This window comes from Callorhinus ursinus, unplaced genomic scaffold (genome assembly GCF_003265705.2).
Source record: "Callorhinus ursinus isolate GAN/ISIS: 27379988/994484 unplaced genomic scaffold, GSC_fseal_2.0 scaffold7, whole genome shotgun sequence".
Classification (NCBI taxonomy): domain Eukaryota; kingdom Metazoa; phylum Chordata; class Mammalia; order Carnivora; family Otariidae; genus Callorhinus; species Callorhinus ursinus.
Window position 1 is genome coordinate 50,213,974 of NW_027397069.1, and position 13,741 is coordinate 50,227,714.

General features: G+C 32.2%; 1 protein-coding gene across 3 annotated transcripts in view; it reads right to left on the reverse strand.

Annotated features, from left to right (window-relative positions):
- The window catches only part of TSC22D1 (TSC22 domain family member 1), a 126,368-nt gene that overhangs the window by 88,875 nt on the left and 23,752 nt on the right, over positions 1-13,741 (reverse strand). The window contains exons 2-3 of one of the 3 annotated variants that reach the window (XR_003209000.2): positions 6,391-6,560; positions 2,607-5,563 (exon numbers count right to left, since the gene is read on the reverse strand). The exons of 1 other annotated variant lie outside the window; for it this stretch is intronic. The gene's annotated coding sequence lies outside the window, so the exon portion shown is untranslated. Of the gene's footprint in view, positions 1-2,606; positions 5,564-6,390; positions 6,561-13,741 lie in introns of those variants that run through there. One more of the 3 variants, XR_003208999.2, reaches the window with a different exon arrangement.

Genomic DNA, 13,741 nt, shown 5'->3' on the forward strand with positions numbered 1-13,741 from the left:
TGTTATGCTAAAACATTGCTCTAGCAGAGTATCCACATTGTATTTCAAGAGGCAACATAAGACTATGCCTTCATTAGAACTAAGGCCACATTCTCAGATTTCCAGGGCGGCTACTTCACTATCTTCTGCTGTTTGGGATAGATCCCAAACCTTTCCACTGAAGCAGCTTTTTATTTCTAATTTTAATTATGTTACTAAACACAAGTTGATTTTCTTCTCATTGTCAGTCACGTGTCAACAGTTTGGCTCCAATGGGCCTGGTTACCCTTAAATTAGCCAAGGACAACCTGAAAAATAACATTTCACATTATACAAGTCATTTAAAATGGAATGGATAATCTGAGTCAGAACTAAGCAAGCAAAAAATGGAAGACCTTACTTTCTAAACTATGACTTCTCAAGGTCTTAGGTATTGGATTTTTTTTCGTATTAGATTTTTTTTCTTTCCCACTGAACTGTACACATTTGCCTGTACATAAAGACTACTAGACTAATTTTTAGATACAAAATATTCTGCAGATCACTATGGAACATTTTGTGCATAAAATTAAGCACTTTACTGTATATGTAAGGATAAACAAAGTGACACGAGTACTCTAGGGCCGAACAGGCTGAACAAACCTGTACTGTGTTGTCACACATTAAGAACAACAATAAACTGAAGCATGTTCAGAGAAGATCCAAAAAAAAACCTTTAAGGTTTTCAAAACTATGTTACATGAATAAGGGCAATAAGATGGAGGTGCTTAATCTATTTAAAAATAAAAGCAACAACAAAACGGGCTTGAAATTAATACAGTATTACAGCCATCTTAAAACATCTGGAGGCTGTCATAGTTGAAGGAAATCAGACTTGCTTTGTATTGTCCAGAACTAGGAACAACACGAGGAGGCAGCAGAGTACAGATCTCTGAGCTTGCAGTCAAGAGTTGAGTTCTACAATTGTGTATCCATTGTGTGGTATCAGAAATACAGGAGATATTCCTGGATATTCATTCCTTTGTATATAAAATAAGGGTGCTCAACTAGATAATGTCTATGGTAATTTTCAAATAAAATACGACATGGAAGCAAATCCTGGATCTAACTTCTCACCATGAGGGCATCCTGAACATGAAATCATCTATCTCATCAAGTAGCGAGTTCTCGCTCTAGTTCACAGATCAACATTATCATTTGCTCTACCATAAAGGTGAAAGCAGAACAGATATAGCCAACTATTTTAACTAAATACCAAATGTCCAGAAGCTAGTGTTCTTATAATAAGAATCAAAAGACAGAATGGAAGGTTATTGTGGTTTCTATGTTACCATCTATTGAATAAACCATACTAATATTTCTAGGGGGAAAAAAAAACCTAAATCATTTGCATTGAATATTGCATTTTCCTTTGATTCTAGATATACTAAATAGTATATGCTAACACTCTAAAGGATTTTATATTTTATATTTTATATACTACCCAACATTATTTTTTAAGCCTTATATAACAAATTCCCCTAAGTTACAGCATAAATGAATGCTTTTAAAACTCAAATTAATTTCTCAAATCAAGATAAAAATTATTCAGTACAACTGTTTTCTAGGTTCTAGATATCATGTAAGTAAAACAGGCAAAATGAAGCCAGGCAATAATCTCAGGGAATATGTACTAAACTTTCCATACAAAGTATAATATTTTAATAGTGCTCAGAGCTTAAGAAATACTAAATTAAAAATGGATGATAAACACTAAGAAAGCACAGGTAAAGGGATGCCCTGAAATACAGGAGGCTAAGTACACCAGAGGTACAATGTCTGTGGATATATGTATCTAAATGCACTCCAAAGTATTACCAAAAAAAAAAAAAAAAATTCAGTTTATCCTTTTTTCTGGGCGAGATTTTTAAGAAAAATTATTTTCCTAATTCTATACCTGTCTGAAAATCCAAGGATATCTGTTGTAAGTTGACTTTACCATCAGACATTACATTGAACACATTTAACATTTTTCTACCTATGCCATACCTTACCTCTTGAGTAGAGATCCCTTTGATCATAATTCCTGAAAACTCCGAAGCATACTTTGAAGTTCCCTAACATTTTTACTGCAGTAATCTAATTACCTTAGAGGATACTAGTGGAAAAGAATTTTAGAGCACCTATGTGCTTATTTTTGAAAACAAAAATCTTTCACATTTTAGGCAATCTTCTTAATGGCAAATAAAAATACCCGAATAAAAAGCAGGCAATTGCTTAGGACATTTTGCTCAATTGTTTCAATATAGCAAAGTAAAATAAGAATAAGATCTGAGCTCATATTTACAACAAACTGTAAGGTCAGTACTTTTGTCAGCCACCCTGCTTATGTGACATTTACTTTTTTAAAACAAAAGCTATTTTGTCTCCTCACTAAAGAACAAAAACAAAATTTTATATTATAGTTAATCCAATGAAGGTGAAACAATAAGCCTATGTTCTCATACCTCAAAGATATAAAGGTAAGCCATGTTTAACATTCTGTAATGTTTTTATTTTGAAGACAGTTGTAGGGAAGAGTCCACGTAATAAAAATTAAAGTATTTAAAACTCTCATTTCACCATTATTTTTACAGTATGTTTGAAGTTTCTGGTACAGAATTTTTATTTAACCCCTCACACAACCCACTCTTATGCATATATAGTTAAGGCTTATAAATTTTTTGTATTCAAGTAAAAAAAATACAGCCTTCTATTGAAATATGTCTGCGAATCTTTTAATGGCTTTAATTCTAAAAACAAAAATTTATCCACAGAATCTTAACTCCTTTTCCAAACTTACCAGAATAATAAAGCCAAGAATTTTAGCTTCCTCCTACCCCCCAAACACAGTAACTATTCTAAATCATAATTTCCTTATTTTTTCAGAGTATAATTTCTTTGGGGAGCCAAACGGTTTCATTTTAATCCACAAGTTGTCATTAATTCAACTTTTATTTCTTGTCTAGGACCCCATCACAATGTTTTTAATTTTTGGAGTCCACTTCTTATATATGTTTTCTTCAAATCAAAGAGGAACCCCTCTTGCTTCTAGCAGACTCTGCATAGAAAAGGTAAATTGTTCCAGTGGCTTCAGTTAAAGTTTATGTAACTATAAAGAATCATAAAAACCAAGTTTTATCCTTTCCCATGTTGTCTTGATAAGGTTAAAAGCAAGAGACTCTCAAGATTTCTCCTTCTATGATTATCTATTCAAACAGAACATTAAATATAAAACATCTTTTTTCTCCTGTTAACAGCTCTTGTGAATTGGGTACTTCTCCAATCAGCCAATATTTCCAAATGTTCTTTTTCTGGGTCAAGGATTTGTCTTTTATATGCTATTTTGTAAAGGGTTATATTTTGATCAGTCTCACTTTAAAAGATTTGACCATGTTATTCCTGATATTTACAATATTTCAAGAGTTTTAATGGTTTGCAAAATGGACACACCAAAACAGCATCTAAAGAAAAAGAAAAAAAAAAAAAGAAAGAAACTCACTTCTGGAAACAAAGATGAAGCTAATCAGGAAAATGGAAAAAAAAAAAAAAGACTAAATAGATTACCTATTTCATACATTTGGCACTGGATGACCAATGACCCAATGAAGAATCATTTTAATTTAACAGTTTTGAAAAATTTTTTTTCAAAAAAGATTTACACAAGAATAGGATATATATTCAGAAATACTTAGAGGAAGACACATAAAATTAAAATACACTTAAAAATACTGTTGTTTTCATTGTCTACTCCTGAAACAAAAATAAGCCATTTATCAGTAAGTGCATTTTTTTCATGGAGAAAATATTTATTAGTTTTCAAATGATCACATAATACAAATATTACACAATTAGTCATTCTAGGAAAAAAATTAGCTTATACTAATAATCATAAAATAAACACTGAAAAATATAGGATTGCATAGTGACACGAAATATAAAAAAATCTGAAAGGAAAATGTATCAAAATAAAGGTTTAAATAAACAAATCAGTTCACATTAATATACAAAAAGTTTCACTTTAAAATAGCTTTTAGTGGCATGAGGTGAATGGAAATGCACTTACATTTCTTTTGCACACTTTAAGGAACAGAGCTAAAATTTAATCAAAGCATGAAGTTAAGAGATTAAATCACTTTTCATCTTTAAAGCTGAAACAAAAGGCTAATAATCGCACAGGCCATAAACTGGTTGGTACTGTGGTTCAAAGAGTTCCAACTTAATTTCCAAGCAAATTTCACTTTCATTTCCCCTGAGTTCTTTCTAAAATGGTGGGTATTTTTTAATTTATGTGTTTGTAAAGACGATCTTATTCATATTTAACAACAATAAATCAAGCATAAAAAGCTGTAATCATTCATGGGAATTCAGAGCTCCCTACAGAAATTTTAGTTCAAATTGATCTTTTAAACTTTTAAGTACTATACAAAAATTTATAATTAATGAGGAAAAAAAAAACAGGTCTCATGGAAAGAAAGACTAAAGGCCAGGTTATAACTTAGTAAATGTGGCTCCTAAGACCTTCAAGATCCCTAAAACATTTTAGATGCTTAACTCTAGAATTTCTATTCCTAAAAAGTATACCAAATAAAACAAACTGGCAGCATCAGGTAACTTTTAAAAACTTCTTTAATAGCTTTTGACTGACCAGTTAATAGATACCAAAGAGAAAAAAATAGGAACATTTTGATAACTCCTTCCATTTGGGTAACTATTTTGCAACACTTCTTCACAGGTAGAGACTTATTCTAATATTGCCTTTGCTCTATAAAATACTTTTTCGTTTCAGTATCATTCAAACTTTAGTATGCCTTTAATGCAGAACAATACCTCAAATTTAACAGGTATTTACTATTTTAGAAGACTGCCCAAGCTACTTTGATCTCAAAAGATGTCTCTTCTACTTCATACTGGAATCTTTGTTGATTTGACAAATAAGAATTAAGGCTCAAGACCAGAAAAAGATGAGTTAAAGACTGTATCCTAATACTAAAGTAATTTGGGAATAATTAAGAAATTCACCTTTTATTTACTAGTTCTTTTCAGTGTCAGGGAACAAAAAGCAGTTTCAGAAGTTTTTGGGATCTCCTATAATACTTAAAAAAAAGGGGGGGGATTGCCTGCTTCATTAAGGTGATTTTCAATCCCACAAATCTTTTAAGTGAAACAGAGAGCTGCTTTTAAAAGAAAGGAGTCTCTCATACTTCCTCTATTTCAGTCTTCTGAATAGAAAGGAATATTTGCATGGCCATGTAAAACTCCAATCTGAAAAAATTATTTCATTATATGAGCCTTTCCATTTCCAGACCAAGAGTACACCAGAATAAATCTTAAAGTTTATAAACGACAAGATCAGGTGGCTCTCTCATCCTTGTGTCTTCTAGATATATTGCGTGGCTCCGTTCACCACTGCCTTCCAAACTGCAGGTGCTGCATGTGTGACAGATATCATCCATGAAGGCTCTGCTAGAAGAGTTCCTTTTGCTGAAGAAGTATGATGTTTACCAGTTGAAAGAAATCTGGGCAATTAGAGAACAAATAAACCGGTCTCCCATTATCAAGATACCTGGAGTCACAGAAGGAATCCACCAAGGAAAAATGAAAACTTGCCAAAGACACCAAACTTCACGTTCTACCCATTGTAGATGATAAGAACTTCCTGGAATCAAATCCTACCCTTGGCATCAAAGAAACTAAGAGAAAACCATCTTAATGCCATGGGAAACATCTAGGTCAAGGCTCTTTTTGCCACAAATAACATTATTCCTAGGGACTGGAAAACTACTTATGAGTATATATTTAACATAGCTTTCAGGGATAATATATCCTGAAACTTATAATCATCCACATTTATCTTATTAAAGAATGAAGCCTCAATTTGACAGTATCATCATATCTTCTAAAAGATCTAATTCATATGAAGTCCTAAAGTCTGAGATAGGAAAAAGACCAAAAAGTTCTAACAGGGTAAGATAACACCTGGACATCAGACCGTGTAAATTAGGAGAGTTCAGATGTCCAGCTTGCCCAAAGATGAAATACAAAAACTTCTTAATTACTGGAATATAAAAGAGCACTTAGAAGTCCACTAATACCATTCAAGGTTAAAATGGGCAAATACTCCTTTTTAAAATTCCTGTGGACTACACAGGTGGTCACCAAATCTAGTGCCCCCAAATCATCCACTGCTTTAATCATCTGGAGAGAAAATTAAATAAATTGTAGGTCTCTTTTTTGAATGGGCACTAGTTAGCATTCTTAGAAAAAACAAACAGATTGCAGCCCCACTTGGTTCTTATATGAACCCAAGGAGTATACCAATAGAATTAAATGGGCAATGGAAGGACACTCCAATCTATAAATAAACCCAAGTAAATAATGGAAAGCACCCACTTGTTTATTATCCTTTCCCACTCTCTCCAGAAGCTGGATATTCTGCCTCCAAGGGTTCAGTGGAGAAAGTGGACCCCTGACGTCAAAAGCTCTCCGTAGTCTTGGCTGTATCTGTGGTTCTAGGATCACTCCTTGCACCTCTGGTAGGAGAGAAGCACTGAAATAGAGAGCTGAATATAGATTTAAGAAAAAATTCTTATTAAGAAATTACATTCTCTGGTCATTTGAGTTTGTAATGACTTATCCTCAGGATAAAAAGGAGCTACCTTTGGGGATACTTTCTTTAATGCCTTTTTAATTTGAATTTTAGAAATCTGTCACCACAAATGATTAATTCTTCAGTAACTATTAAGAAGGGGCCTATCTTGGTGTAAGCCATAACATACTCTGACAAATCACCCAACTTCGAGTGGAAGACCGAATCAAAAATTGGTAAATTATGACTAGAAACAAGAGCACAGTTGTCTTAAAGGGACAGGGAAAGGCACTCGACCTCAGATATATCAAAGGAGGAGTCCCAGTTAATTCTTCTGTCAAAGAGAAGAAGATGGATTGAAAAAGGAGAAACAGAATAATCAAGCATATTAACAGAAAAACTACTAAACTTTGGGAAATGTCTAAGACGCTGAATTTGTTCTCATTTTTAAGCGTTCAGTAATTTAAAGAATTAATCAGACTACAGTCCCATATTACATCAATACAAAGCTAAGCCTAAATTTTATCAAGTTATGACTACTGTCACTGAAAAAGATTTATTCTTCAAGCACTCATATTTAAAAGTGGGAGGGCAGAGCAGTGGACATAGGTAATACAATCTAAAAATCTTTTTTAAATGTATGATCATTTGGTTTTGGGTCAAGAAGGACCAGGAAATAAATCATTAATGGTTACAATGCAGATATTAAAGCAGTAAGATATACCCAAATAATAGATGATGATAAAGATACTGGAAAATAGTTTGCTTTATTATAGGAATAAGGTAAATAAGAGAAGGAAGTTCAAAGCACATAGCATCTGATCAAGGAAAAGCTGAAAGGAGAATAAGATAAGCAGATATGTATTTAAAGTTATAGGGACTGCAGAATAAATTTTAATAGTGGAAAACAGATTATACTTTGTAGTGCAGAGTAATACATCCCTATTAAATTTCATATCTTATTCTAAATAGAAAGGTGCTGCACATTCCTGTTGTATAGAACATAGTCACACTATACTATATCATGAACATGTTATATTTGGGGATAAATTAAGAAAAAAATGCTATCAAATAATTTCTCTCACGCCAACTGGTTATCAGAAGGGTTCCTTACCTGTTAGTGGAACGAGGATTGTGCTCTCTTGTTCTCTATCAATCAACCAACAAAGGTTATAGTCTCAGCACTAAGAAGGTAGCAACCAACCAAAGTTAGTGTTTTAAGGCCTTCACTTCCTCCTGGCTCTGCCAGCCAGTTTGGAAATAAACCAACAGCTGAAAAGGAATTGTTATTCCATTACCTAACAACATTTAGACTCAATTTTTTTTAAAGCCTGAAGAAGAAAGACAAGCTAACCCTTCTGCTTTAGGAATATATTCAATTCTGTACAAGTGAGAAATGAAAACAGTTTGGACTAAGAAAAGAAAACCTATGAATTTAACCATCAAATCTGTGATTTCCAAAATGTAAAGAAGGGAAAAAAGAAATCTAAAAGAAGTCAAGGGGGTGAAACTGCCATCTAGCAAGAGGTATCAAATAAGTATCTACGAAAGTACTTTACGAGCCTATGTGGCAGCTATTTTTTTTTATGTTAAGTTTCCAATAGATTTTAAGTCCTAAAGTCTTTCAGTTTTGAAGACTATACTTTTTGAGCAATAGCTTACAACAGTATTTTACAGTATAATCACATTGAGAGGGTATATGAGGGATGATGAGAGGAAAAGAGTACAAATTAGAAAAAGATCTGAATACTAAATATCTCAAGGACTGTACTCTAATTAGGTATTTTCAAGAGTCCAAAAAAACACTATAATCCCAAATAGATTAACAAAGTATGCCACAGCTGGAGTTCTTAAGGGGTGGCTTTTTAACAGATGAGAAAGGCTTAGAATTAATACATCAGAGCTAGCTTATTTATGTATTCAAGTACCTACAGTAGCCCCCACCCCCCATCTTAGTACCTACAAGACCCTCCCACGGTTTTGCTCTCCTTGTTCCAGTTACCCTGTTCAACCACGATCCGGAAGCAGATGATCCCGACACATTGTCAGAAGGTCAACAGCAGCCTAATGCTACGTCACAATGCATATACCGTTCACCTCACTTCATCTCATTGCTAAGCATTTTATCATCTCACATCATTACAAGTAGAAGGGTGAGTACATACAATAAGATATTTTGAAAGAGAGACCACATTCACATAACTTTTATTACCGTATATTGTCATCATTGTTCTATTTTATTATTGTTAATCTCTTGCTGTATATAATTTATAAATTAAACTTTATCATAGGTATGTTATGTACATAAAGACAGTATATACAGGGCTCAGTACTACCCGCGGTTTCAGATATCTACTGGGAGTCTTGGAATGTAACCTAGATAGATAAGGAGGGACTACTGTATACTGTGCAAACAGGTATTATAAAAGTATTTTTTAATTATTAAAAAAATCACCCTCTAGTCTTTTCTAATCAATTTCCTTGACAAATCATTCTTTTTCATGTTTAATACTTTAATATAAACCATTAAGATTAAAGATTTCCAAATTGATGAGATCTAAGTAAACCCTAACTACTTTAAGATACAGTTTTAAAAAGTAAATTCAGAAACTATAAAGATATGACTTTCCAAATTTCCCAGTTTTCCTTCATTTCTTGAATATTAATCAGTAGTAATAGTACATATGATTGAAAATACAGGCAAAAAGGGAGCATTCCATTTGGGAACAGGAAATACAACTAGTAAATTTTATTTAAATTACAGGCTCACTTCACTTTGAAAATGAAAAACAACTCCTAACAAAGCATATCTTGCTCAGATTAACAGTAGGCTAAGTTTACAATTTCTCCTACAGTCAGAGCTCTAAACCCTTGATTTATTTACCATACCCTATGGAAGTCATAATTTAAACATACAAACTCATTAAAAAGAAAAATAAATGTTCTTAGGATAGGTTATAGGGCTGCAGAAGTATATCCACTCATAAACTTCTCCCAAGTGAGATGACTTTCAGGAAATAACATCTTTATTTTGCCTGATATACCAAAACTTGTGGATTCAACATATTCATACTCAAAAATGAATAGACAGATTTCCTTAAATAGAAATTATTTTGAATCATTGAGGAGAGCCAGTATATCTCTTGCTTCAGGAGTTAATTATTTATGAAGACTCTGGATTTGATAAAGAAAAATGTAAAGGCACTTTCAAAATGAGATCATTATTCAAAAAGAAAGAGCAGCCTTTGTGAGACTACTATTGATAAAGACTCTTAAGAATGACACCAGTAGGACCTTACTTAATTCTGTTTTAATAGAAAGCATTCTTCTATGTGATGTTTAAAGAGATGAAAAAAATAAGCACTCCACTGGAGAACTTGTATTTCAACCATGAGAAAATAAATTCCAAAACAAAGCTAACAAAATCACCAGTGCTAAAATGCCACAAAGGAAATCAAATGGATGTTAGGAGGTCTATTAATCCACTACACCTCAATAAAATCACTTGAGTGTTGTCAATAATATATAAATTTTTAAAGATTCTTACTGAAAATCCAGTTATAGTCAATCAGAAACAATAAATCTAAGTTTTTTATATATAAATACCACTCTGAGAAATTCTCCCAAAATGTGCAAACTAGACTATTTGCAATATTTGTTTTCAACACTAAATTATTAAGTGAGCATATACTGCTTATTAGTTTTAAGCATTTCTAATACTGAAGAAAGAGAAAGCTAAGCCTAATCATTTTTAAGCAATGAAAGAAGAGGCAATATGTTTCTATAAAGACTATTTCTATTCACTTATATTATAACTGACTAAAATTGAACTTGCTAATTTACAGATTTATAAATTACCTATAAAACAAAACATTCCAGGCTAAATTGGAAGCATGATATAACATATTCTTCTTACTCATCTTTTCTCACTCATTCTTACTGGTTCTAAGGCATGTCTATAAAGAAAAAGAATTTCTCACAAACCCCTCCAAGTGCCCAGAACAGTCCCAGCTGGCAGTAAGAAGAAAATCAAAGAACAACCATAACAGAAACCATGAGTCTCTATCTCCAGATAGAGATACTTCATGCAGTGAGTTTAAGTCAGTAAATGTTTTACAAGTGAATGAAGTCTACTGATCAAGAAACAAAAAAGTAAGAAAAGAAGAATTTTGTCAAGTGGCTGGTATCTAAAGTGGACATTAAAAAGTTCAACTTTCTAATCCTAAAGAAAATAAAAATTATGAAAAGTATTACTTTCAAGGATCTCTTGGGGGTCATCAGTTTCTACAATTTTCAAATACGGTCGGCAGAACTTCAAGGGTATCCTAAGATGATACAAATTTTAGCTAAATTATAACACCTACTGTAGATTCTCTAATGTTCTTTTCCAGATTCAAAATCAGGAAGAAAACAAATCAGATATTGCCAGAACATCCAATTTTAAATATTCAGTTTGAAAAGATCTTGCCAAAAAGCAAAAGGAATGAACAAAAACAGCTACCTTAGAATTAGTTAGCCATAGTATTGTATTGACTCTGGAGGAAAAGATTACTTCTAATCCACAATCTTGTATATACTGTTAAGTAGGATGCACTTCAAAAACACCAAAAAAAGGAAGAAAGCCTGAAACTTTAAGGAATGTATAGCATTATGAGAGTAGACACTTATCATGAAATGCAATTTCTTAAAAAGAGAAGAAAGTTGTAGTAAGAATGAAAAACCCTAATTATTAGAATGTTTCAAGAACTACCAAATTTCCAGATTTACCACTATATATTCTCTTCATCCTTTTGGAAAAGATACTATCCAAAAATCTTTTTAGGATTCAAGTTACTCCACTAGGTTTAAACATCAAGTATTTGTTAACAGATAAAAGACAAGTAATGTGTCTTCATGATTCACTGATTAAGGTATAAGATGAAGTAAAACAGATAAAGACACAATGCACAATGCATTTTTTAAAGTAGTTAATCCACTATAGAATAAAAAATAAAAGGCAATCATAAAAATATATATCATATAAAAAAGGCAACTTCAAGATCAAGAAGATTAAACACAAACGTTTATATTTTCCACCCCCTCCTCTGAATGAAAAAGGCCTTTAGATTTGACAAGAAAACCTTAGAAGTCTATTTTAAGAAAACTCTCTAAATTGCTCTCGTAAATTCTTTTCATAACTAACCCAGCCCATTACTTTTACCTCTTTTTCACCTGTTTATTTTGCTAGTATGAAATATTTGGCTTTGTTCTTATAGTGGCCAGAATACACTGAAGTATATACAAGGTACTGGGGGGAAAAAAAGGATCATCTTTCTATCACATTTTTATTCCAGGATCTTGGGCTGTGCTACATCCCTAATGAGTGCATTTAGAAACAGATGAAAAGACTATAGGAAGAAAAATAGTGATGTTTTATGAATTATGCTGCCTTTATATTAATTCCTTTGAGACATTTCTCCATCTATAACAAGAAATACATCAACAACAAAAAGATGTTACAGAATTAAATTCAAAAGATTCTGATCAAGCAAGATTCATTAGTGGATGCTAAAATTAATGGAAATTATGATGAGAAACTGGAAAATATGATGAGAAACAAGATATTTACAGTGTCTCAAAATATCTCCCCACAAAACACTAGCTATTTCTAGGGGGAAAAAGAGTAATTTTAAGAGTATAAAAACTTGGCAGAGACCTCCTTAACCAAGTGATTAAGATAATGTCACCGGTAATGGAACAAATCAATACCACGTACCTCCTGATATAATGCACTGATAAGGACATAACATTATTTCTGTGGTGTCCTTGCCAAAAATGCATTATCCCAATCTGATCATGAGAAATATCATACACATAAATTGAGGGACATTCTAACGAGCTAGTTCTCTTCAAAACTGTCAAAGGTATGAAAGGCAAAGAGAGAAGCATCCCAGATTGAAGGAGACTAAGGAGATAGGACAATTAAGGACAAGAGTATGAGATCCTAGATTAGATCCTGGACCAGAAAAAGGTCATTTAGTGAGCAGACAATGGTCAAAATGAAATAAAGTTTACAGATTGGTTAGTATTAATTCCTGATTTCTATAGTTGTTCTATGATTATATAAAATACGACCATTAAGGAAAACTGGATGAAGTATATGAGAAGTCTATGAACTAATTTGCAACTTTTTGGTTAAGTCTAAAATTATTTTAAAATAAAGTAAAAAAATAAACAGGTTCTGAATAAGGTACCATATTCGATACACCTATGGAATGTCCACTAAGAAATATAAATATACATTTTCTAATATGAAAAGTTTACACCAATCTTTCTTTAAAAACTAATCCTAAGGGAAATGACAACATTACGTCATGTTCTGTACTAATATCAATCAGTTGGTGACAGTCTTAAGTTTTTTAATTTCTTTGGTAAATAGCTCTCTACATAAAGTATGTGCGAGATCAAAAGAGAAAACCTTCTCACCCACAAACAGAAAAACTAAATTATGTTTATGTTAAATAACTAGTTGTAGAAATTAACTTTGGGCTACAGCAAACATATGACAGAACAGGTGGATAAAAACCAAAAGGTTTGGTTTTTACCAATTTTAAATTTTACCAATTTAAATTGATAATTTAAATTATCTACAAATTTACTGCTGCAAAGCAGAAGGAATACAATATTCTGCTCATTTTGTTCTTTAAAAATGTCCGTAAGAAACAAAGATTAGTGCCATAAATGTCCCTCTTGCATTTTTTTTTACTAAAAATCAAATGATGAAGCTACAAAATATTTATTTTTTTATTTTAATTATTTAAGTAATCTCTATACCCAACGTGGGGCTCGAACTCACAACCCCACGATCAAGAGTCACACGCTCTTCCTCCCTGGGCCAGCCAAATAATCTACTTTTACTTGTAAAATCAGTTAAAAATATTCATGACCTTTTTTTTTTTTTACCATTTATTGAGCTTAGTATACAGCAAGTAATATATTATGCATCTTATATATACTGCCTCATTCAATCCTCACATTAACTCTGACATATACAATATTAAAATAATCAAAGTTTTACTGATTATTAAACTATGGCACAAAGTAATGAAATAACTCCCCCAAGATCATACACCTAGTAGCTATAGAGCAGGAAATTCAAAACCAGTTTGTCTTCAG